General features: G+C 47.0%; 1 protein-coding gene across 2 annotated transcripts in view; it reads right to left on the bottom strand.

Annotated features, from left to right (window-relative positions):
- LOC137261873 (uncharacterized) overlaps nt 1–22,537 on the bottom strand; it is a 36,152-nt gene extending 13,615 nt beyond the window's left edge. The window contains exon 1 of one of the 2 annotated variants that reach the window (XM_067799680.1): nt 22,438–22,537. The gene's annotated coding sequence lies outside the window, so the exon portion shown is untranslated. Of the gene's footprint in view, nt 1–12,961; nt 14,086–22,437 lie in introns of those variants that run through there. The other variant, XM_067799679.1, reaches the window with a different exon arrangement.
- Nucleotides 22,538–23,708: the final 1,171 nt, after the last annotated feature.

Genomic DNA, 23,708 nt, shown 5'->3' with positions numbered 1-23,708 from the left:
GCGGTGCTAAACTGTCTCAGTGTTTCAGATACGAGGCCTCATGTGACCAATACACACGGTGATAGCGATAGCCAGTATCACAGTCTGGATTGACATCAATGGGATACTTTGGCCATTATTGAAGACCCAGATAATAAAAACGATGTGGGCGAAGTTTGTCGACATAAGCGTTATTAAACCAAGAATCATTCAATAATCAGTAGAACCGCAACAAACGAGACAAGTGTGGACTCCTGGAGACAAACCCAGCACTGCGAGCCCAAGAAGAATGATGAACTGGAGACATGTTCTTAAGACCCCAACTGGACCGATGTAGAAACGTGGAAAATAAGAAATATCAGATGTCCACAGTTTGTACATGAGTATCTGTGACTAATGGAGACTTATTCCTGCCTTGATCAGGATGGAAGTTATCCACCAGTCTTACCGAGATTGAACGTAATCCTGTCAGTCACATGTCAGTAACAGAAACTGTTAACTAAAGGGGGTTAACGTGCATATCAAGAATCAGTAGCATACGTATACAGAAGGATGTGCATTCAGGTGTCAAACCCCGTTAACTCAAGACAGACGGCCTCCTCAACAACACACATCAGGCGTGGTGAAGTGGGAATTCTACCATGTTTATCTCACCGCCAATCAGTGCCCGACATTAAAATCTGCGTGTCTACTGGACGAGAGTTGATGCCTGAAAACGCCTTCAGTACTTCACAGAAAAGCTGGGTGGTCTCAAAGCCCCTTCGTACTTATTTGAAGGCTATGTGCACGTGCACACAGTGACGTCACGTGGTTGGGCAATACAGTAATAGCAACGCCATTACGAAAGTGTATATTGTGTAATAATGCTCTAGGGGTCGTTGGAAGTCGATGTGTACCACGGGTACGTTGCTGGATATAGAAATATACCCAGTCCAATACTAGAATACAGAAAGTTATCCCAGGACCATTCCATTCTGCATTGTATCGCCTTCCCTAGTTGGAAGTGTCATGGTGTTTGATGAGAAGTATTTAACTGCGTTATATAAGAAACGGGCCTTCACAATATCACTCGCGTGCAGTTGAATGAAAACAACTATAGACGGTTTGGAGGGATCCAGAATATGGACTCACCCGTCGTTTAGGGTGCCCATATTCTGCCGTACATACCTTGAAGCAAATATAACTAAGAAAGCCCATGCAAGTCTAGAAGTAGAAAATGTGGCAAGTCTAGATTACCCTTGCTTCATATGAAGAAAGTCTCAGGGCTCCGCTTCATTATATTATTTTTTTTTACTACAGCTTTTTCCATTAAAATAAGTTCATTTCAGAGACTAGTTGTTAATCTAGGGTGCACTTTGTTTTGGCTGCATTACTGCACACACAAGCCTAGTGGCTAAAGTGTTCGCTCGCCTCGCCGAAGACCCGGGTTCGATTCCCGACATGAATACAAGATTTGAAGCCCGTTTCTGGTGTCCCCCGCAGTGATATTCCAGGAATATTGATGAAAACAGCGTAAAACCATACTCACTCACTGTATACAGAAACGTACGTGATTTATCTGAAGTACATATGCCTACAAACCCCTTCAGCGACTATAAATCTATCTACTCTATCTGAAGAAGCATGCACAAATATGGCGCCATGACAGAACCATCTACACATTGACGACCCCAATTTAAAGGCAGCTAAGTTTAAGAAAACCCTCAGCAGATTTGATCTGCAGATCAGTGACAGGGCTGTAGCGGTTATAAACCTGTCCTTGGCGACAGCCCGGCGCTGTTAAAGGTTACCCTGCAGTTTACTATAGTCTGCTTGCCATGAAACCGTACCGATGAATTTCAGTTTAAACCAAAAAAAAAGTAAATCGAAGAAAGTGAAGTTAAGATGGAGAATCCTCATAATTTTACCTTACCAAATGCACATTTAAACCTCAGAATTTTATTCAACTTAGACCATCCTTACTTGTTCTCGGTGTTTCATTTAATGTGCATACCCCTTTGTAATACAAACTATAACAGTGATTTGAAACTATGATCGCTTGTTTAACAACTTCTATCCTAAGTGGAATAAAATTCTGAGATTAAATTGTGCAATGGGCAAGGTAAATTATGAGGATTCGCGAATTCAATTAGCAAGTCCACACTAAGTGAGTTGCCAAGGGACGTAACTCTGTAGTACTCATGAAAACCTGGTCCAATTTTGGGGGTCCTTGTGTTACGCGTTCTGGCTTTTTCCACGATGTATTTGGGTGAAAAACAACGACTGGTCCCTTCAGAAGATATTCCCGCGTTGGCGCCATTGGCAAAAAAGGTTGGTCTGCTCTGTTCTTTCATAGTTTTCCAACAATTTAAACTATTGCTGAACATTGAAATTTGTTTTATCAATCGATGGCACACTTTAGATTATTTTTATCATAAGCACACATCAATCCTCTCCATTATAAAACAAATTTTAACTTAATGTAACCAGGGATGCACATTTCAGATAGATTTGTGTGAGGGAGGGGTGTATTGCCAGGGGCAGACAACTCCATGTGTGAATCCAGCTAACAATGATCGTGTCATTAACTCATTCATTGAGTAATTTTATTTAACATGCTTAATATGTTTTAAAGTGTTCAAATGTGTGTACTTTGATTATTAAACAGGTAGGAAAGCATTATTTGTTTCAAATACCTTGCGCAATATGTATGTTATTTTCAGATTTACATGTATTTTCTGTCTGTATCCAAAAGTGACAGCCATAGAACACAAAATTGTGGCTAATAATAGTAATATTTGAAAACTGACAATATTTTATTGATCTTTTAATTTAAGCAGAATTCAGCATTATTCATTTGTGGATGTCATAGCACTTACATAAACACATGATGTAGATTTGGGTAGAGAGTGAGTATTTTTTGCACATTACAGCATCACAACACACGCGCAACATACACTGATATAATTCAGCATCAGATTTGCTTCAGGTTTGAAACATGGTATCTTCAGCACTGTCTTTAAAAGCACAGTGTAAATTGAATCTTCAACACTGGTGATACAGGTTTAAGATTAGAATATATGAAAACATGTTACAATCTTAAGTTCATCTTAACTGATTAAAAACAAAGGTAGCACTTCATAATCTTGACTCTAACTTGAATCTGTTTCAATAATTTAGTGTTTAGATACTGATTTTGCCAACATTGACACTGTACATCAGTCATGATGTTTAATGAACCGTTTCTTTCTTCTTCTGCAGACCTGAAACATACGTTGATTCGAAGTTCTAGGATGTTCAAAGAAGACGTATAATTCCAGATGAAACATTTTTCCTCTGGAAAGCACTGTGCTGATAGAAAAGACTATTAATATATTTGTGGTTCAACAACATTTACTTAAAATAGTTTGGTACTTGAAATAAATAGGTGTGACGTTTTTTTCACAAAAATGGAAATGTGGACATTTCTCAGAGTTGACAGTAGTTGACTTGATCACCTTGTTGATCAAGAACGGATGGACAGAATTTAATCAGGTAAAGTTTGTTGCAATGCTGATGTATCAACAAACCTTGGCAAAATAGTTTTAAAAATCTGAACCGTTGATCTAAAAATGGTGTGGACTTGCTAATTCAATTTCATTTTAATCGATTTTCCTGTTTGTTCAAAATGAAATTCATCGGTACGTTTTCACTGCAAACAGACTATACTAAGATTAACATAAGCCTTCTAGTAACGCACGCAAGCGCGCGCACACGTGGAATTAGTTTTCCCTGCAGCTGCCCCACACTGACATTCCGACGTTAACAGTTGTTACGGAAATAGTCAAATTCAGGTATTATTAACAGTTGTTGTTGGGGAAATAACATTCTGCTATCAGTGAAACAGGTGATCACTTATAAATGTGATGGAGCTTCATCTTGGCCCCGACGTTTTCCTACCTACTACCTCAGACTTGGACAATCTACACCAACACATGGAATGCAGTCAGATTATGGGGAACATGTGTTCTGAACGTAAGTCACTTTATGTGTTTGATAAACGAGGGAGCATTAGTCGTACGGATCTCTTAATCCTCAGAATAGCCCCATTCTTCCCGGCTTCAGCGGAGCTGGGTCTGTACACCCGATCCGTAGGTCGATTGTAAAGGTTATTAGGGATCCTTTCTAACACGGACTCCCTGATGTAAACACCATGCAAACGTCTGCTGCAGTTATGTGTACATGTATTCTACCCTGGACAGTAGAAGCAGATTATTCAGTCGACTCGTCAAGAGTCGAAACGTGATGTCCTGTCGACGCACTGGCCCTAACGTGATGTCCTGTCGACGCATTGGCCCTAACGTGATGTCCTGTCGACAAACTGGCCCTAACGTGATGTCCTGTCGACGCATTGGCCCTAACGTGATGTCCTGTCGACACACTGGCCCTAACGTGATGTCCTGTCGACACACTGGCCCTAGCGTAATGTTCTGTCGACACACTGGCCCTAACGTAATGTCCTGTCGACACACTGGCCCTAACGTGATATCCTGTCGACGCACTGGCCCTAACGTAATGTCCTGTCGACACACTGGCCCTAACGTAATGTACTGTCGACGCACTGGCCCTAACGTGATGTCCTGTCGACGCACTGGCCTTAACGTGATGTCCTGTCGACACACTGGCCCTAACGTGATGTCCTGTCGACGCACAGGCCCTAACGTGATGTCCTGTCGACGCACTGGCCCTAACGTAATGTCCTGTCGGCACACTGGCCCTAAGGTAAAAACAAGTAAAGTTACAACAAGTAAAGACAGACATAGACCCTAATGTGCTAAACATGCACAGCTCTATCGTGATGATCTGAGACACCCTACTCTTGACGTGAACACCAGAGACACAACAGTCCTATATATGATGTCACCGTGTGTCCTAGCTCTGTCTGCTGACCGAGATATCCATAACCGGTTGCTGTATCCATATATGCCAGAGAGGAGGACAGTAACATTGAACACATTAAACGGATATGGCCCATTTCTAACAGTCAAAACAGACCGATACCACATCCCTGACATCCTCAAACAAAACTATTAAAACCAATTCGTTTTATCACCAGATCGAATGTCGTCAATCAATAATCGATACAAGGGAACAGTTCATATTATATAACCGTTAATGTACAATGTCTTAAAGCCTGATACGGTTTTACACCCTGTGGACAGCGCCTGTCTGTGCACCAACCGTGCGTTGTTAAGTTGACAGATTTACAACCTATTTCAAGTTCTTCCACTTTATATCCACAGAACATGCACTCCACTTCACAATCAGGTGCGCTCCGCTATCCTTGCTGCGTAATGATCTGCTTTACGAGGCTTCGCACTACCGGAAGTTCCTCAACATCCACACGCTCTGCGTGGGACTAATCAATTATTCTACGAAATGTGCAACATACACAAGGAATGTCCACAGAGGCCTCGTTATGACGATGTAATCAATTGAACACAGACTAACGTCCGTAACATATCGACTTGTGTTACTCATGGATGACGGACTATTAACTATATGGCGCTTACAGCCGCCGAAAACTCGGCAAACAGTCGGAGATAGGCTTGTTATGTTTCTCTGTTTGGGACATTGATTTGTACAATCGCACGTCAGTGACAAGTGATGGATGTACTGCCAGCCTCTGGTAATGGCTGTATCGATAAATACATCTCAGGAGTACCAAATATAGACATGTAGTTTATGGCCAGATCTTTCAGTACAACATAGAGGGTTGCTCCCCGAAACAGCATTACAGGAAGGAGAAGTAAAATAGCAAGTCCGCTGTCGAAATGCGAACAATTGGTATAAAAAGCAAATAAAACTTGATTACATAACATTTTCTCTCCTTCTGCCATGGCAACCGACATGATGTATTTACACTTGCATACAGTCAACATACATAGTATCCGGCGTATCCAAGAGACCACGTGACATCATTTCATAACAACATAAGAATTCTATAACTGTTCGCCGACTTCAGGGACACAGGGGTACTTTAATGTCGGTATATTTATAGAGTCAGGAAAACGCTTAACCGTTTGTTCATTTTGTTGGCCGTGCTTAAACAAAACCTTTATTAAAATCCCATCTCTGCTACGCTGATCATGTACCTGCAAACCGTTATCTTCACGCGGGAGACACGCATCTGGTACGAGTGGAATGTAGACATGCGCAATTAATCATGAGAACCTTGCTTGACTGCTTTCAATCATTATGTTGATGTGCGCAGCTTTAAGCCAGAATGAGACCTTCACAGATTCAGGACTGTGGTTTGCATCTGTGTCGAAAGTCGGCGTAGTCCTCGTCAGAAGCTCAGGCTGCAGATCATCGGCCGGCCGGTAAGACGAAGTCACGTCTTCACATACCTCAATACATCATCCTTATACCTCATCATATGCATGGTAAGGAGAGAGCCTGTGCTAATATCATATATATGGTAAGGAGAGAGCCTGTGCTTATGTCATATGCATGGTAAGGAGAGAGCCTGTGCTTATGTCATATGCATGGTAAGGAGAGAGCCTGTGCTTATGCCATATGCATGGTAAGGAGAGAGCCTGTGCTTATGTCATATGCATGGTAAGGAGAGAGCCTGTGCTTATGTCATATGCATGGTAAGGAGAGAGCCTGTGCTTATGCCATATGCATGGTAAGGAGAGAGCCTGTGCTTATGTCATATGCATGGTAAGGAGAGAGCCTGTGCTTATGTCATATGCATGGTAAGGAGAGAGCCTGTGCTTATGCCATATGCATGGTAAGGAGAGAGCCTGTGCTTATGTCATATGCATGGTAAGGAGAGAGCCTGTGCTTATGTCATATGCATGGTAAGGAGAGAGCCTGTGCTTATGTCATATGCATGGTAAGGAGAGAGCCTGTGCTTATGTCATATGCATGGTAAGGAGAGAGCCTGTGCTTATGTCATATGCATGGTAAGGAGAGAGCCTGTGCTTATGTCATATGCATGGTAAGGAGAGAGCCTGTGCTAATATCATATATATGGTAAGGAGAGAGCCTGTGCTAATATCATATATATGGCAAGGAGAGAGCCTGTGCTAATGTCATATGCATGGTAAGGAGAGAGCCAGTGCTAATATCATATATATGGTAAGGAGAAAGCCTGTGCTTATGTCATATGCATGGTAAGGAGCAACTACTTGATGTTTCCTGTGTATAATGAGAATAAGTTGACATATCCGACCTCTGAACTCCATCCCAGCCCTGTGTGCTAATACAGGTAGAATGAGAACCATTATTTATAACAGGCTGATACATGCCCAGAAATAGATACTTTCCCCAAGAATTCACAGCCGATTTACATACACGGCTAATATGCGAGTGTGAGCCACTAGTGAACCACTTGTCACTCTCAAGGTATAAACAGCATGAAGATGGATAAGGGCAAATCCCCTGTTCCCCACCTCATTCATTCCTGCGTGACAACGATACAAAAATCTGTATCGAAATATCGCATCACCTGAATAAAAGAGTTGTTCATCCATAACATATGTCCTTATCCAACTCTCCAACTTAAAAAAATCCACTGAAAAAAATTGAAGATGCCCCTTGCCCCCAGGACCATCCCCACCACCCCGCCGAAGGTATAGTCACCAAATCGAGTCACTATCATTAAGAACTGACCCATCTGTTATTGTCCGTGATGTAACCGACCATCCGAGTGCCATGCCCTCAGTAGCTCCTTGCTCGTGATAAAATTTCAACCTCTGTATTAGCAGTCTAAGTACGAGCAACACAAGTACAGACATAAGATTTTCTGCAGGTAAAATACCTACCCACCCCTCCCGCTTCATCTCGTGTAGCCCCATCAGTCACCCCCCGTGAGATATGACCCACGTGATAACCCGTGTGCGATATGGTTGATGTTGCCCCGTGTGATAGCACCGGAAGTCGGCGTGAAGGTAGATACGATGACGTCATGCTGGGACGCCCCGTCGGGCACTAATAGCCCAGATTGACGGCTCGTGGCCACGCCTGGTTAGATGTCTATGAGAAGTCCGACACCAGATCCACGGGGAGGCGCATGTCCTTCACTAAACACGATACAGAAGCGAGACTATTTTCACAGACGTATCCACCATTCCGAACCAGATATTGCCGACCGGAAACAGGCTCCTTTGCATACAACATAGAGTGCATGTGTTCATAAACAACTATACTCAAGCTATAGACTAATGCTGCCTCAGAAAATATCTTTTAAAGAATTAACCGACTTCATTTAAATAGAAAAGAGCACTTGTGTGGACTCGAATTGTCATTTACTTAGGGACTGTTCATGATTCACGGCAAGGGGTGTGATGATTTTCATGTAGAAGCATGTACAATGTGAATGAATCCGTGAAAGTGACCTCCTTGCATGCCATGAACAAAATCAATCAAAATATCACACACACACATATCTAACCCTACGCCTCACTCCACTGCAGCTCTACACCTCAAACCACTGCAGCCTTACACCTCACTCCACTGCAGCTCTACACCTCACTCCACTGCAGCCCTACTCCTCACTCCAGGGCAGCCCTACACCTCACTCCACTGCAGCCTTACACCTCACTCCACTGCAGCCCTACACCTCACTCCACTGCGGCCCTACACCTCACTCCACTGCAGCAGTACACCTCACTCCACTGCAGCCCTACACCACTGCAGCCCTACACCTCACTCCACTGCAGCCCTACGCCTCACTCCACTGCAGCCCTACACCTCACTCCACTGCAGCCTTACACCTCACTCCAGACGCGTACCAAGCGCATCTGCTGCCCTGAAAACATACCTTCCACCAGCAGTTCACAATATTTACAGAAACAATATCAGCCTATCTGACAGGTGAATATCTGTTCCTTCTCGCGCTATGTTATCTGATGGTCAGAGTTGAGAGTTATCTCCACCTGACTGATTCAAGATGGCTGAGCTCCTTATCCCTGCCAAATCTCCTGTCTACTCGTGTGTGACACCAGCCTCTGTTTCTCTTCTCAGTGGGCACATCAGACTGACAGCAAAATAACACGAGTTACTTTCTCCTCCATTTACTAAACCAACAAACATCAATCAGAACACAAATAAGGTAAACATAAGTGAAGTATGCAGTAAAGGTGCAGTCCACAGAAAACAGTTGCCCAGCATTGATGATAAGAAGAATGAGTATACTGTATAGATAACAAGGATGTATGGTGCATGTTCAGCGTCAAGTTGGTTTTCTCACCTGATGTTAAGAACGTGTTCAGTGTGAAATGGTTCCCCTGTATTGGTGTAAATGGGTCTTACATGTTCAGTATCAAATGGCTTTCCTGCTGTCATCGTAGTTGCATTTTTTTTTTTTAATACATATCGAATGTGGTTGCTCTCCATTTGGATAGAAGTAGACAATAACAAGCTGTCGTCTATTGTCGGTGAGAATATGATAAATATATATTCCATATCAAATAGCTGTCCTCTATTCTCGGTGAGAATATGATAAACATATATTCCATATCAAATAGCTGTCCTCTATTCTCGGTGAGAATATGATATATGGTCAGCATGAAAAAGTTGTCGGTGAGAGTGTGATATATGTCCAGTACCAGATGGTTTCCATCCATTATTGGCGAGAATGTGATATATGATCAGTATCAAAAGGTTATGGTGTTGAAACAAAGGTTCAGACGTAAGTGTCAGGAACAGAAGAAATGAAACCCACCCATTCACTTAGCGTTAGCATTACTCCAGAGATTAAATGAAGCAGGGACAGTGACTGACAAACCAGCAGACGTCACCATCCACTGGAGATACCATCGGATATTTGTTACACAGCCTAGACTAACTAGATCGGGGTATTATCTCCCCAACCTAATGTTGATGTCTGTTCTAGACTTAATCTCTGAATATATAGAGGTTCAGAACCTGACTTGCTTCACTTAAGGCTTTAGCACCGAAGAGAAGGCAGTCAGCAAAATAATGTGGTTCAGGGACTGTGAGACAGACTAAATTCTGATCGTACACGGACTGGTTCAGACAATCGTGTATGGAGCACCTCATAACACTTCACTCTTCTCCCCACACGGACAGTCTGGTCTCTGTTGGCACGTGCCACAACATTCCAGCATCGTCTGCCAGCTGTGACGCCATCAACATGGCGGACAGCCTGGACTGATGGATCGGTCAAGTAATTACTGAATGGCCGCACTCTACTGGTGAAAGTTCAGTTACCCCGAGGGAAGGCAGGAAGTCCGTGCATGATCTGTAAATCAGGCTCCTCAAGCATTGCATTCTTCCCCACCTGACAGCAATATCATGAATGTACAGACACTCCCTTCACCGCGAGTAGCGCGTACAAGCAGCGCAGTCATTCATACCAAGTGTGCCGTTACCAGGTGAAAGGATCGCTCCCTATTCATCCCAGTCAGAGCTTTAAGACGTCCTCCTCCAGTAAACAAACCGCACAGTTGTCATTACACCCGTCATAGGACTCCATAGGCGTCTCACAGTCCCTGGTCACACCAAATAATGTTTCATATCACCATTAATAATGCCATGTACCTTAGTTCAGAATGTGCAGCTGGGTGTGCTTCCATTAAATGATACTGTTTGACGAGACTAGGCGTCAGATACCCCAGTGCCGACCCATCAACAGGTACTGCTTGACGAGATGTATGGCAGCTAATGTTCTGATTGAACACCTTGCCAGAAATACATAGCATATTTGAGACATGCGTAACATGTACGGCAGTGTTGGCGTGTTGCTGCCGTGTGTCATGTTACAGTCATATGCGAGTCCTCACAACGCTATCTCCAGAGCATCGTGTAAGTGGTGGTTAAAAGCAAGAAAGTTATACAAACGGAATGCTTCACAAAAACACCTGCAATTCCCTGGTCAGGAGATCCCCTTCCGTACATGACAGGGCTACTTTAGCGACGTGTTATGTATGTTTAAACATGAATGTGCTTGTCTAACATAACGTCACATACAAGGTATATCCACTTTTCCAAGATTGGTTAAAACAAAAACTGCAGGACAAATGTATTCCCTATTCTTTTGTCCACTATTAACAAATAAACGCCATCGTTCAATTTCACCGTCAGAGCGTTTCCCAACAGCACGTGTCAAGTGGATTGGTGAGTGAGAGTCTTCCAAATGCACGTGTCTAATGGGTTGGTGAGTGAAAATTCTCTACAGCACGTGTCTAATGGGTTTGTGAGTGAGAGTCTCCAAACAGCAGGTGTTCTAATGGGTAGGTGAGTAACAGTCTCTCAACAGCACTTGTCTGGGAGTTTAACCAGTGTATCTCCCAACAGCACGTGTCTAGGGTGGTGGTGAATGAGAGTCTCCCAACAGTACGTGTCTAGGAGGGTTGTGAGGGAGTCAGACAACACGTGTCTGGGGTGGTGGTGAATGAGAGTCTCCCAACAGTACGTGTCTAGGAGGGTTGTGAGGGAGTCAGACAACACGTGTCTGGGGTGGTGGTGAGTGAGAGTCTCCCAACAGTACGTGTCTAGGAGGGTTGTGAGGGAGTCAGACAGCACGTGTCTGGGGTGGTGGTGAGTGAGAGTCTCCCAACAGTACGTGTCTAGGAGGGTTGTGAGGGAGTCAGACAGCACGTGTCTAGGAGGGTTGTGAGGGAGTCAGACAGCACGTGTCTAGGAGGGTTGTGAGGGAGTCAGACAGCACGTCACTATCACCATCCCATGATCAGGTCTATCAGCCTGTACTCATCCATCCGCTGCTCTATGTATCAGCTCCAACAACCAATGTTTATCGCTTTCTAGTTCTAACTTAAAATATAGATACCTTTGCCCTCCTAAATACACAAGAGATCCAACAGACTCGCCTTTCTTTACTTTATACGTAACCACCACATTACATATTAGCCTGCCTTGCTCCTTACATCCCAGGACGGCTGTAGGAAGTGTCTGGGGGACGTGTATACTGTCGCCTGGTCAAGGCCAGCCGAGTACACTCAGTGTGATTGGAAACAATCGATAATCCAGTACACTGGTGGGGACGTGGCTGTCGGGAGGGTAGGGGGAAGCTTTGGTACACTGTAATGTAGGTAGGTTTGTGGGAAGGATCTGTCAGGGATGGTCTGTAGGTAGGATATGTTGGGAGGCAGTATAAGTCCGTAAGGGCGGGTCTGTAGGGACGGTCTGGAGTTTAGTTCTAGAGAGGGTGTGTTGGTCTGTCAGGGTGATGGTGAGGCAAATGGACTGTAGGAAGGGCTTGTTGCGGAAGGAATCCATTGTATACAACACGCGTCCCCTACAGTACAACAGTATACGCGGTAAAGGTTCAGAGTAACATTCACTCTCTTTAACAAACATGTTTCCGATTTGTTTGAAGAACATAACCTTAAATGTACACTGTAAAGATGTTAATTGAATGTTAACTGAAGGAATTTAGACATCATAAAAAACAACTTCATTTGAATGTTATTTTTCCAATTAGTTCTTTGAAATCATTTTCCGGGGTTAACGGGAGCATATAAACTGTTCAACTGAGCGACATGGACAACGTTAGTAGGGGCAACGCAGAAGACGACGAATGTTCGGAACTACACGACTATTAAAAAGTTCCACGAGTAGGTGAAATGTCATCATAACAATACAAGTAATGGCTGCGCCAGTGACGGGCCTGTTTGACAGACAGCAGCGAGCTGCACCCCTCTAGTTACATGATTAATACCAACAGAATGTTTTATGATGTGAGTAACGGCACTGAGGTCACAGAAAATATGTCCAGTAACAAACAGATATCAGACCCTTTGCTCTCTGCTAATTAACGTCTGTCGGTCAAAAACAAAGGTATTAAATTGAATACTTCACTCGTTCCCCTCCCTCCTCCCCACATCCCCTCCCTCCCTCCATCTGTCCACGAGGACGTGTACGACCCTTATCCCTCTCCCGTATACCGGCACCACGGACCAGCTACAAAGCACTCGGCTTCTGGATGTCGGTGGATCTGAGTTATCTGAGAGAATAACAACGTCCTACTTACGGTAGTTGTGTAGTATTCCCTGTACGTATCCAACTCCGAGAGGGTTGTGCCGTCTACTCGTCCTTTGTTTGTTTGTCAGCTGACTGATTCACACGCTGCTATATATCGAACGGAGGCCGGTCATAGAAAACTTCTAGAATGCAGCTTGTTGCTGGGAGATCCCACACCGTGGATGCTGGTGAGATAGTATTACAGATGCTTTAGACGTCTGCCTCAGTCAGTCGCAGATGGAGGCTGTGAGCAGACGATAGCTGTAGAAGCAGACGATATAATCGGGCGATAAATCCAGATTCCCGAACCTGTTCTCGGACTGGTCAGACCTGCATGATGTGAGTAACTGATGTCTCTTCTACATGGACGTAGCAGACGACAGATAAATGACGGTCGTCTCTCTCATGTGCATTGGTGAGTCAATGCCGACTCGAATGACACAGTTTTTCGTTAACAAGTGATTCTGCTGCTGTTGCGCTTTGCTAGGCATCGTGATCGATACCACGGCGATTTTAGCCTGGCAATGTTTCCATCTGTTAATAGACGAATAATGAGCGCCGTCTGGCGGGTCATTGACATCTGTGCTTGGGTGAGGCAGGCACCCATACGTGGTGGGCTACATCAGGTGATGTGTGCATCATCACGCCGGGGCCAGGTGAACCTGACATCTACCTCATTCCATCGTGGATAGAATATCCCCAGATATGTCATGGTCTACTGGAACAGTTCTCTGATCTGGATTTATCCTGGAATGCCAGTCTGCCCTCGACCTTTCCCTTCAAAGTGGGTAGAAACATGCACGACATTTCTTTTCTAAACTAGGGAACTTTTACCACCGCGTGGCTGCATAGCTGGTTATTCGGAATTGATGTGCATCATCGTTTACTTAGTCCCTGCAAACAATTGTGTGACAGGACCGTGATGATCCGGGGTAGAATTGGTCTTCACCATACGCATGGTTGTAAGAGTTGACTAACAGGACTGCAGTGTCAGTCTCGCTGACTTTGTTGACACGTCATCGTATCCCAGTTGCGTATGTCGATCAGCAGGATGTTGATCGCTGGACTATTTGGTCAAGACTTAATTATTTACAGACCGCCGCCACCAACTAAATCATATGACACACTAAAACATGTGCAGGCTACAGTCTGGTTGGCGAAATATGTGCATTAACAACGAGGAAGGAGATTTTTACTTCCTCCACTAGTTAGTCTTTCTCTTCAACTACAGATACTGAAAAAACTACATGGCACCAGAACGTCGTTGTTTCCAAACAGAATGAATTCCTTGGCAACAAACTCTTCATTAACTCCGAATGTAAAACACAGCCTTCTTGTCTGTATGCAGTCATTAAGATGCCACATTACTGAGGCCAGCAATTACGGGAGGGCGTGTTGTTGGTGAGCGAGTCTACTGAGAGGTCACATGATCTGTTACAGGGCGTTTACAGGGCTACATGGCTGTATGAGTGAGTGAGTGAGTGAGTGGGTTCAGTATCAACTGCGTATCATCACCACGTGGAAGTGTAATGTCGTGAAGCGAGCAAATTGACATTAGACGTAGGATTTAGACCCAACTTATGGGATCAGTCTGGTCAACCGTTTAAATATAATGCAGTATAAATATAATATTTCAAAATACAGAAAGCATTATTTTGGTCGTGGAACAGAACACTGCTGAGCGTGCACAAATACTTGACCTATGTCACTCACAACCAGCATGAATGGTAACAATGGCCCCACCTGCACACACCTCCATACATGACTGGATATGGCAAATGACAGTAACATAAATAAGATCAACATACATGGTGGAATACACAATGACTGTTGCAAAATTTGTTGTCATACATAAATGTTGGATTACGGCTAGTGAACATTGGTAGAGAAACCACCCCGACTGACTTTCGTCACGCGTAAACGCACGTCTGTCCCTACAACAGCCTGCTCATAAAAAGAGTGTGAGTGAGTGAGTTTAGTTTTACGTCGCACTTAGCAATATTCCAGCTATATGGCGACGGTCTGTAAATAATCGAGTCTGGACCAGACAATCCAGTGATCAATAACATGAGCATCGATCTGCGCAATGGGGAACCGATGACATGTGTCAACCAAGTCAGCTAATCTGACCACCCGATCCCGTTAGTCGCCTCTTACGACAAGCATAGTCACCTTTTATGGCAAGCATGGGTTGCTGAAGGCCTATTCTACCCCGAGACCTTCACGGGTCGCTCATAAAAAGAACATATACGAACTGATAATAGAGGAACGTAACCAAGGTTATTGTCAGAACAATCTTAGGTAAGGTGGGATGGATAGGGGGAGATAGGGGAAGAATCTCTGGGTGGGGATAAACAGTAACGCTGGGAAGCTGCAGTTAATGCAATGGTGCGGTGAGACGCCAGTTAGCGCAGTTCGGTGGGGCAGCAACTACACGTGCAGCACGTGTTCTACATCAGCCGCTGTTGCCACATCCGGTGAAGGAAGACATGCATCTCAGCAACGTCACCTGCACGTCTAGGTACATCAGTACTTAGAAATCATCACCTACACCTCTAGGTACACCAGTACTAATACGGCATCACCTGCACGTCTAGGTACATCAGTACTTAGAAATCATCACCTACACCTCCAGGTATACCAGTACTATTACAGCATCACCTGCACGTATAGGTACATCAGTACTTAGTCATTTGGAGATCCGGGTTCGATTCCCCACATGGGTGCAATGTGTGGTGCCCATTCCTGGTGTCCTCCGCCGTGGTATTGCTAAAAGCGGCTTATAACCATACTCGCATCAGTACTTAGAGATCATCACCTACACATCTAGGTACATCAGTACATCAGTTCAGATAAAACACCTTGTACAGTGCATGGTGCGGAGGCTGGTTCATGAGCGTGCATGGTGCGGAGGCTGGTTCATGACCGTGCATGGTGCGGAAGCTGTTTCATGAGCGTGCATGGTGTTGACGCTGTTTCATGAGCGTGCATGGTGCGGACACTGGTTCATGAGCGTGCATGGTGCGGACGCTGGTTCATGAGCGTGCATGGTGCTGACGCTGGTTCATGAGCGTGCATGGTGCGGACACTGGTTCATGAGCGTGCATGGTGCGGACGCTGGTTCATGAGCGTGCATGGTGTTGACGCTGGTTCATGAGCGTGCATGGTGCGGACGCTGGTTCATGAGCGTGCATGGTGCGGAGGCTGGTTCATGAGCGTGCATGGTGTTGACGCCGGTTCATGAGCGTGCATGGTGTTGACGCTGGTTCATGAGCGTGCATGGTGCGGACACTGGTTCATGAGCGTGCATGGTGCGGACGCTGGTTCATGAGCGTGCATGGTGTTGACGCTGGTTCATGAGCGTGCATGGTGCGGAGGCTGGTTCATGAGCGTGCATGGTGCGGACGCTGGTTCATGAGCGTGCATGGTGCTGACGCTGGTTCATGAGCGTGCATGGTACGGACACTGGTTCATGAGCGTGCATGGTGTTGACGCTGGTTCATGAGCGTGCATGGTACGGACACTGGTTCATGAGCGTGCATGGTGTTGACGCTGGTTCATGAGCGTGCATGGTGCGGACGCTGGTTCATGAGCGTGCATGGTGCTGATGCTGGTTCATGAGCGTGCATGGTGTTGACGCTGGTTCATGACCGTGCATGGTGCGGACGCTGGTTCATGAGCGTGCATGGTGCGGACGCTGGTTCATGAGCGTGCATGGTGCTGATGCTGGTTCATGAGCGTGCATGGTGCGGACGCTGGTTCATGAGCGTGCATGGTGCTGACGCTGGTTCATGAGCGTGCATGGTGCTGATGCTGGTTCATGAGCGTGCATGGTGCTGACGCTGGTTCATGAGCGTGCATGGTGCGGACGCTGGTTCATGAGCGTGCATGGTGCGGACGCTGGTTCATGAGCGTGCATGATGCTGACGCTGGTTCATGAGCGTGCATGGTGCTGATGCTGGTTCATGAGCGTGCATGGTGCTGACGCTGGTTCATGAGCGTGCATGGTGCTGACGCTGGTTCATGAGCGTGCATGGTACGGACACTGGTTCATGAGCGTGCATGGTGTTGACGCTGGTTCATGAGCGTGCATGGTACGGACACTGGTTCATGAGCGTGCATGGTGTTGACGCTGGTTCATGAGCGTGCATGGTGCGGACGCTGGTTCATGAGCGTGCATGGTGCTGATGCTGGTTCATGAGCGTGCATGGTGTTGACGCTGGTTCATGAGCGTGCATGGTGCGGACGCTGGTTCATGAGCGTGCATGGTGCGGACGCTGGTTCATGAGCGTGCATGGTGCGGAGGCTGGTTCATGAGCGTGCATGGTGTTGACGCCGGTTCATGAGCGTGCATGGTGCTGACGCTGGTTCATGAGCGTGCATGGTGTTGACGCTGGTTCATGAGCGTGTATGGTGCGGACGCTGGTTCATGAGCGTGCATGATGCTGACGCTGGTTCATGAGCGTGCATGGTGCTGATGCTGGTTCATGAGCGTGCATGGTGCTGACGCTGGTTCATGAGCGTGCATGGTGCTGACGCTGGTTCATGAGCGTGCATGGTGTTGACGCTGGTTCATGAGCGTGTATGGTACGGACACTGGTTCATGAGCGTGCATGGTGTTGACGCTGGTTCATGAGCGTGCATGGTACGGACACTGGTTCATGAGCGTGCATGGTACGGACACTGGTTCATGAGCGTGCATGGTGTTGACGCTGGTTCATGAGCGTGCATGGTGCGGACGCTGGTTCATGAGCGTGCATGGTGCGGACGCTGGTTCATGAGCGTGCATGGTGCGGACGCTGGTTCATGAGCGTGCATGGTGCTGATGCTGGTTCATGAGCGTGCATGGTGCGGACGCTGGTTCATGAGCGTGCATGGTGCTGACGCTGGTTCATGACCGTGCATGGTGCGGACGCTGGTTCATGAGCGTGCATGGTGCGGACGCTGGTTCATGAGCGTGCATGGTGTTGACGCTGGTTCATGAGCGTGCATGGTACGGACACTGGTTCATGAGCGTGCATGGTACGGACACTGGTTCATGAGCGTGCATGGTGTTGACGCTGGTTCATGAGCGTGCATGGTGCGGACGCTGGTTCATGAGCGTGCATGGTGCGGACGCTGGTTCATGAGCGTGCATGGTGCGGAGGCTGGTTCATGAGCGTGCATGGTGTTGACGCCGGTTCATGAGCGTGCATGGTGTTGACGCTGGTTCATGAGCGTGCATGGTGCGGACACTGGTTCATGAGCGTGCATGGTGCGGACGCTGGTTCATGAGCGTGCATGGTGTTGACGCTGGTTCATGAGCGTGCATGGTGCGGAGGCTGGTTCGTGAGCGTGCATGATGCTGACGCTGGTTCATGAGCGTGCATGGTGCTGATGCTGGTTCATGAGCGTGCATGGTGCTGACGCTGGTTCATGAGCGTGCATGGTGCTGACGCTGGTTCATGAGCGTGCATGGTGTTGACGCTGGTTCATGAGCGTGTATGGTACGGACACTGGTTCATGAGCGTGCATGGTGTTGACGCTGGTTCATGAGCGTGCATGGTACGGACACTGGTTCATGAGCGTGCATGGTGTTGACGCTGGTTCATGAGCGTGCATGGTACGGACACTGGTTCATGAGCGTGCATGGTGTTGACGCTGGTTCATGAGCGTGCATGGTGCGGACGCTGGTTCATGAGCGTGCATGGTGCGGACGCTGGTTCATGAGCGTGCATGGTGTTGACGCTGGTTCATGAGCGTGCATGGTGCTGATGCTGGTTCATGAGCGTGCATGGTGCGGACGCTGGTTCATGAGCGTGCATGGTGCTGACGCTGGTTCATGAGCGTGCATGGTGCTGATGCTGGTTCATGAGCGTGCATGGTGCTGACGCTGGTTCATGAGCGTGCATGGTGCGGACGCTGGTTCATGAGCGTGCATGGTGCGGACGCTGGTTCGTGAGCGTGCATGATGCTGACGCTGGTTCATGAGCGTGCATGGTGCTGATGCTGGTTCATGAGCGTGCATGGTGTTGACGCTGGTTCATGAGCGTGCATGGTGCTGACGCTGGTTCATGAGCGTGCATGGTACGGACACTGGTTCATGAGCGTGCATGGTGTTGACGCTGGTTCATGAGCGTGCATGGTACGGACACTGGTTCATGAGCGTGCATGGTGTTGACGCTGGTTCATGAGCGTGCATGGTACGGACGCTGGTTCATGAGCGTGCATGGTGCTGATGCTGGTTCATGAGCGTGCATGGTGTTGACGCTGGTTCATGACTGTGCATGGTGCGGACGCTGGTTCATGAGCGTGCATGGTGCGGACGCTGGTTCATGAGCGTGCATGGTGTTGACGCTGGTTCATGAGCGTGCATGGTGCTGATGCTGGTTCATGAGCGTGCATGGTGCTGACGCTGGTTCATGAGCGTGCATGGTGTTGACGCTGGTTCATGAGCGTGCATGGTGCGGAGGCTGGTTCGTGAGCGTGCATGATGCTGACGCTGGTTCATGAGCGTGCATGGTGCTGATGCTGGTTCATGAGCGTGCATGGTGCTGACGCTGGTTCATGAGCGTGCATGGTGCTGACGCTGGTTCATGAGCGTGCATGGTGTTGACGCTGGTTCATGAGCGTGTATGGTACGGACACTGGTTCATGAGCGTGCATGGTGTTGACGCTGGTTCATGAGCGTGCATTGTACGGACACTGGTTCATGAGCGTGCATGGTGTTGACGCTGGTTCATGAGCGTGCATGGTACGGACACTGGTTCATGAGCGTGCATGGTGTTGACGCTGGTTCATGAGCGTGCATGGTGCGGACGCTGGTTCATGAGCGTGCATGGTGCGGACGCTGGTTCATGAGCGTGCATGGTGTTGACGCTGGTTCATGAGCGTGCATGGTGCTGATGCTGGTTCATGAGCGTGCATGGTGCGGACGCTGGTTCATGAGCGTGCATGGTGCTGACGCTGGTTCATGAGCGTGCATGGTGCTGATGCTGGTTCATGAGCGTGCATGGTGCTGACGCTGGTTCATGAGCGTGCATGGTGCGGACGCTGGTTCATGAGCGTGCATGGTGCGGACGCTGGTTCGTGAGCGTGCATGATGCTGACGCTGGTTCATGAGCGTGCATGGTGCTGATGCTGGTTCATGAGCGTGCATGGTGCTGACGCTGGTTCATGAGCGTGCATGGTGCTGACGCTGGTTCATGAGCGTGCATGGTACGGACACTGGTTCATGAGCGTGCATGGTGTTGACGCTGGTTCATGAGCGTGCATGGTACGGACACTGGTTCATGAGCGTGCATGGTGTTGACGCTGGTTCATGAGCGTGCATGGTACGGACGCTGGTTCATGAGCGTGCATGGTGCTGATGCTGGTTCATGAGCGTGCATGGTGTTGACGCTGGTTCATGAGCGTGCATGGTGCGGACGTTGGTTCATGAGCGTGCATGGTACGGACACTGGTTCATGAGCGTGCATGGTGTTGACGCTGGTTCATGAGCGTGCATGGTGTTGACGCCGGTTCATGAGCGTGCATGGTGTTGACGCTGGTTCATGAGCGTGCATGGTACGGACGCTGGTTCATGAGCGTGCATGGTGCTGATGCTGGTTCATGAGCGTGCATGGTGTTGACGCTGGTTCATAAGCGTGCATGGTGCGGACGTTGGTTCATGAGCGTGCATGGTGCGGACGCTGGTTCATGAGCGTGCATGGTGCGGAGGCTGGTTCATGAGCGTGCATGGTGTTGACGCCGGTTCATGAGCGTGCATGGTGTTGACGCTGGTTCATGAGCGTGCATGGTGCGGACACTGGTTCATGAGCGTGCATGGTGCGGACGCTGGTTCATGAGCGTGCATGGTGTTGACGCTGGTTCATGAGCGTGCATGGTGTTGACGCTGGTTCATGACCGTGCATGGTGCGGACGCTGGTTCATGAGCGTGCATGGTGCTGACGCTGGTTCATGAGCGTGCATGGTGCTGACGCTGGTTCATGAGCGTGCATGGTGCTGATGCTGGTTCATGAGCGTGCATGGTGCTGACAGCACAAAAGATGACGAAATTGAAGAAATCGGGAGAAATCGGGATTCGAACCAAGTTCAAGTCACATTATTTATACATTGCATTACACCATCAGTCAGATCAGTGAGACCCATTTAACTTTTACAACATAAATCTGGGGTGGATACGTGTACAGCTTTTTGAGAAAGAGGTTGGGTGGGGGTAGAAGTGTGCACACTACTGAGAAAAGGGGTGGGTGCACACTTCATTTTCACCCGAGTTTCAATGGTCATTCAACAAAATTTGAGGACAAAGGGGGGAGTGCGCCCCCCTGCTCACATCCCACAAACCCCACTCTGGATGCGCCTATGTAAATCTGAACTGGCTAAAACCACATATGATAAGACCAGTTGAGCGTTGATGAATGACAGCAGTTCGTTAAGGGGCGGAGATGTTGTTATGTTACACCTTATTTATCAATAGCACATAGAGGCAGTGACAGCGTGTGTAGCAAACAGAAAATATGGACGCCATACTTGCCACAGACCAATGATCAACTTGCCTAGACCAGCTGCCTGCGACATCTGGTGTAGTGCCAAATCAAATCTTGTTTATTCCGGCTTTTAAGTCACCAGCGAGTGTATAAACCAGGACATCCCTAATACAGTGTAATAGCATCGATTCACAATACATACCCGTCACAGCTGTGGCAGTGGTAATAACGACTGCTAATGCTTCAACGCTTACTAAGCAGATGTTCAATAATTGTCTAATCTCCATGTACAATTGTCAATAACAAATCTCGTATCTTTGCTTGAAAACAGAAGTACAGGGTTCCACATCTTAGTCACAAACAGAGAAGCCTTCAGTTTATAAACCCCAGGATATACACTTCTTGTGCAGGATGATAATAGTTCTTTGCAGGGCAGTTACGTCATCAGATACACAAATATACGTCTGAGTGAGTTTCACAGTAACCAGCTCAGGTCAAGTGATCAGTAGTCCAGGTCCCCAACAGAAGTAGTTTCATATTCCTCTTCAAACGTCATCATGAGAAGTGAGAGAATGAAATAATTTACATCGTTTTATCATTATCCCAGCATTATTAAGTCTGTGGAATGAAATCCGATTCTCCAACGTGTTTAACTACGATGACGTAATAAAATGTCGAGTCGTGGGACAAACAATTCACCCATTCTTAATAAACTGAGGATCGAACCTGCTGTCAGAAGACACCTACCGAGCGTGCCCATTATCTTATGTCAAAGTTCCGCCATAAAAACAAGACTTCGATATAGAACACTTCTTGATCACCCTAGGTCATTGTTCTATACATTATAGCGTATGTGTTTTATTGTGTCTCACTATGTACCGGATATATGAATCGCATAGCTTCTAACTGCTATGATAAGGATCATCTATGTGTATTTGCATAACGTTGTACCTTTTATGTTTATATTTGTAGTTTATAGACTATTGCCAACGTCATGTAATATCGTATTTTATCTTACCTTATCTTATCGGTGAAAGGTGGTCAAGGCATGACGTCTTGCCATGTACAAAACCACCCCTACTATATGTTCAACATCTCTATGTTACAGACATGACACGCGAAACAGATGTTTTTAAATGTTTCAATAACTACTATCAAATATGGTGATTATGCCAACTGTTGTCACCAGGCAATGACTAACAATGAAGGCATCGCACAAACACAGCCAGGAATCTGTTGTATCGGGGGCGCCGATTGGCTGGTGACTCATCCCAGAATGCCACTGATCTGACGAGGGAGGGATTCCACAGGTGTTGCCAAGTTATTTATAGTATCTATGGTATAACGGGGGAATCCTCTCAGTGGATTTCAGTGATTTGTTTTTCTATCAGCTATGGATTACACATTAGTCAGACATAGTTTACATTACTCTCACATAGTGGACGATGTGATCAGTGTCAGAGAGTTCTTTACACGAACAACTACAGCGTGTAGTTCACTGCAGGCCGGCATACACCGGTACAGACAAGTGTTCTGATCAGCGCCGTGGGTGTGGAAGTGAGGCTGTGTGGATTATAGAGTATAGTGGACAGATTGTGTGAATTATTGGGGTGTAGTGGAGAGATTGTGTGAATTATGGGGGTGTAGTGGTGAGATTGTGTGAGTTATGGAGTGTAGTGGTGAGATTGTGTGGATTATGGGGTGTAGTAGAGAGCTTGTGTTGATTATGGGGTGTAGTGGGGAGATTGTGTGGATTATGGGGTGTAGTGGTGAACTTGTGTGGATTATGGGGTGTAGTGGTGAGACTGTGTGGATTATGGGGTGTAGTGGGGAGACTGTGTGGATTATGGGGTGTAGTGGGGTGATTGTGTGGAGAATGGGGAGTAGTGGGGAGATTGTGTGGATTAAGGGGTGTAGTGGGGAGACTGTGTGGATTGTGGGGTGTAGTGGGGAGATTGTGTGGATTATGGGGTGTAGTGGGGAGATTGTGTGGATTATGGGGTGTAGTGGTGAACTTGTGTGGATTATGGGGTGTAGGGGTGACACTGTGTGGATTAAAGGGTGTAGTGGGGAGATTGTGTGGATTGTGGGGTGTAGTAGAGAGCTTGTGTGGATTATGGAGTGTAGTGGGGAGATTGTGTGGATTATGGGGTGTAGTGGTGAAGTTGTGTGGATTATGGAGTGTAGTGGTGAGACTGTGTGGATTATGGGGTGTAGTGGGGAGATTGTGTGGAGTATGGGGAATAGTGGGGAGATTGTGTGGATTAAGGGGTGTAGTGGGGAGACTGT

The sequence above is a fragment of the Haliotis asinina genome, chromosome 14, assembly GCF_037392515.1.
Source record: "Haliotis asinina isolate JCU_RB_2024 chromosome 14, JCU_Hal_asi_v2, whole genome shotgun sequence".
Taxonomy (NCBI): domain Eukaryota; kingdom Metazoa; phylum Mollusca; class Gastropoda; order Lepetellida; family Haliotidae; genus Haliotis; species Haliotis asinina.
The sequence above is the reverse complement of the archived record's forward strand: the minus strand, read 5'-3'. Positions and strand labels throughout refer to the sequence as shown.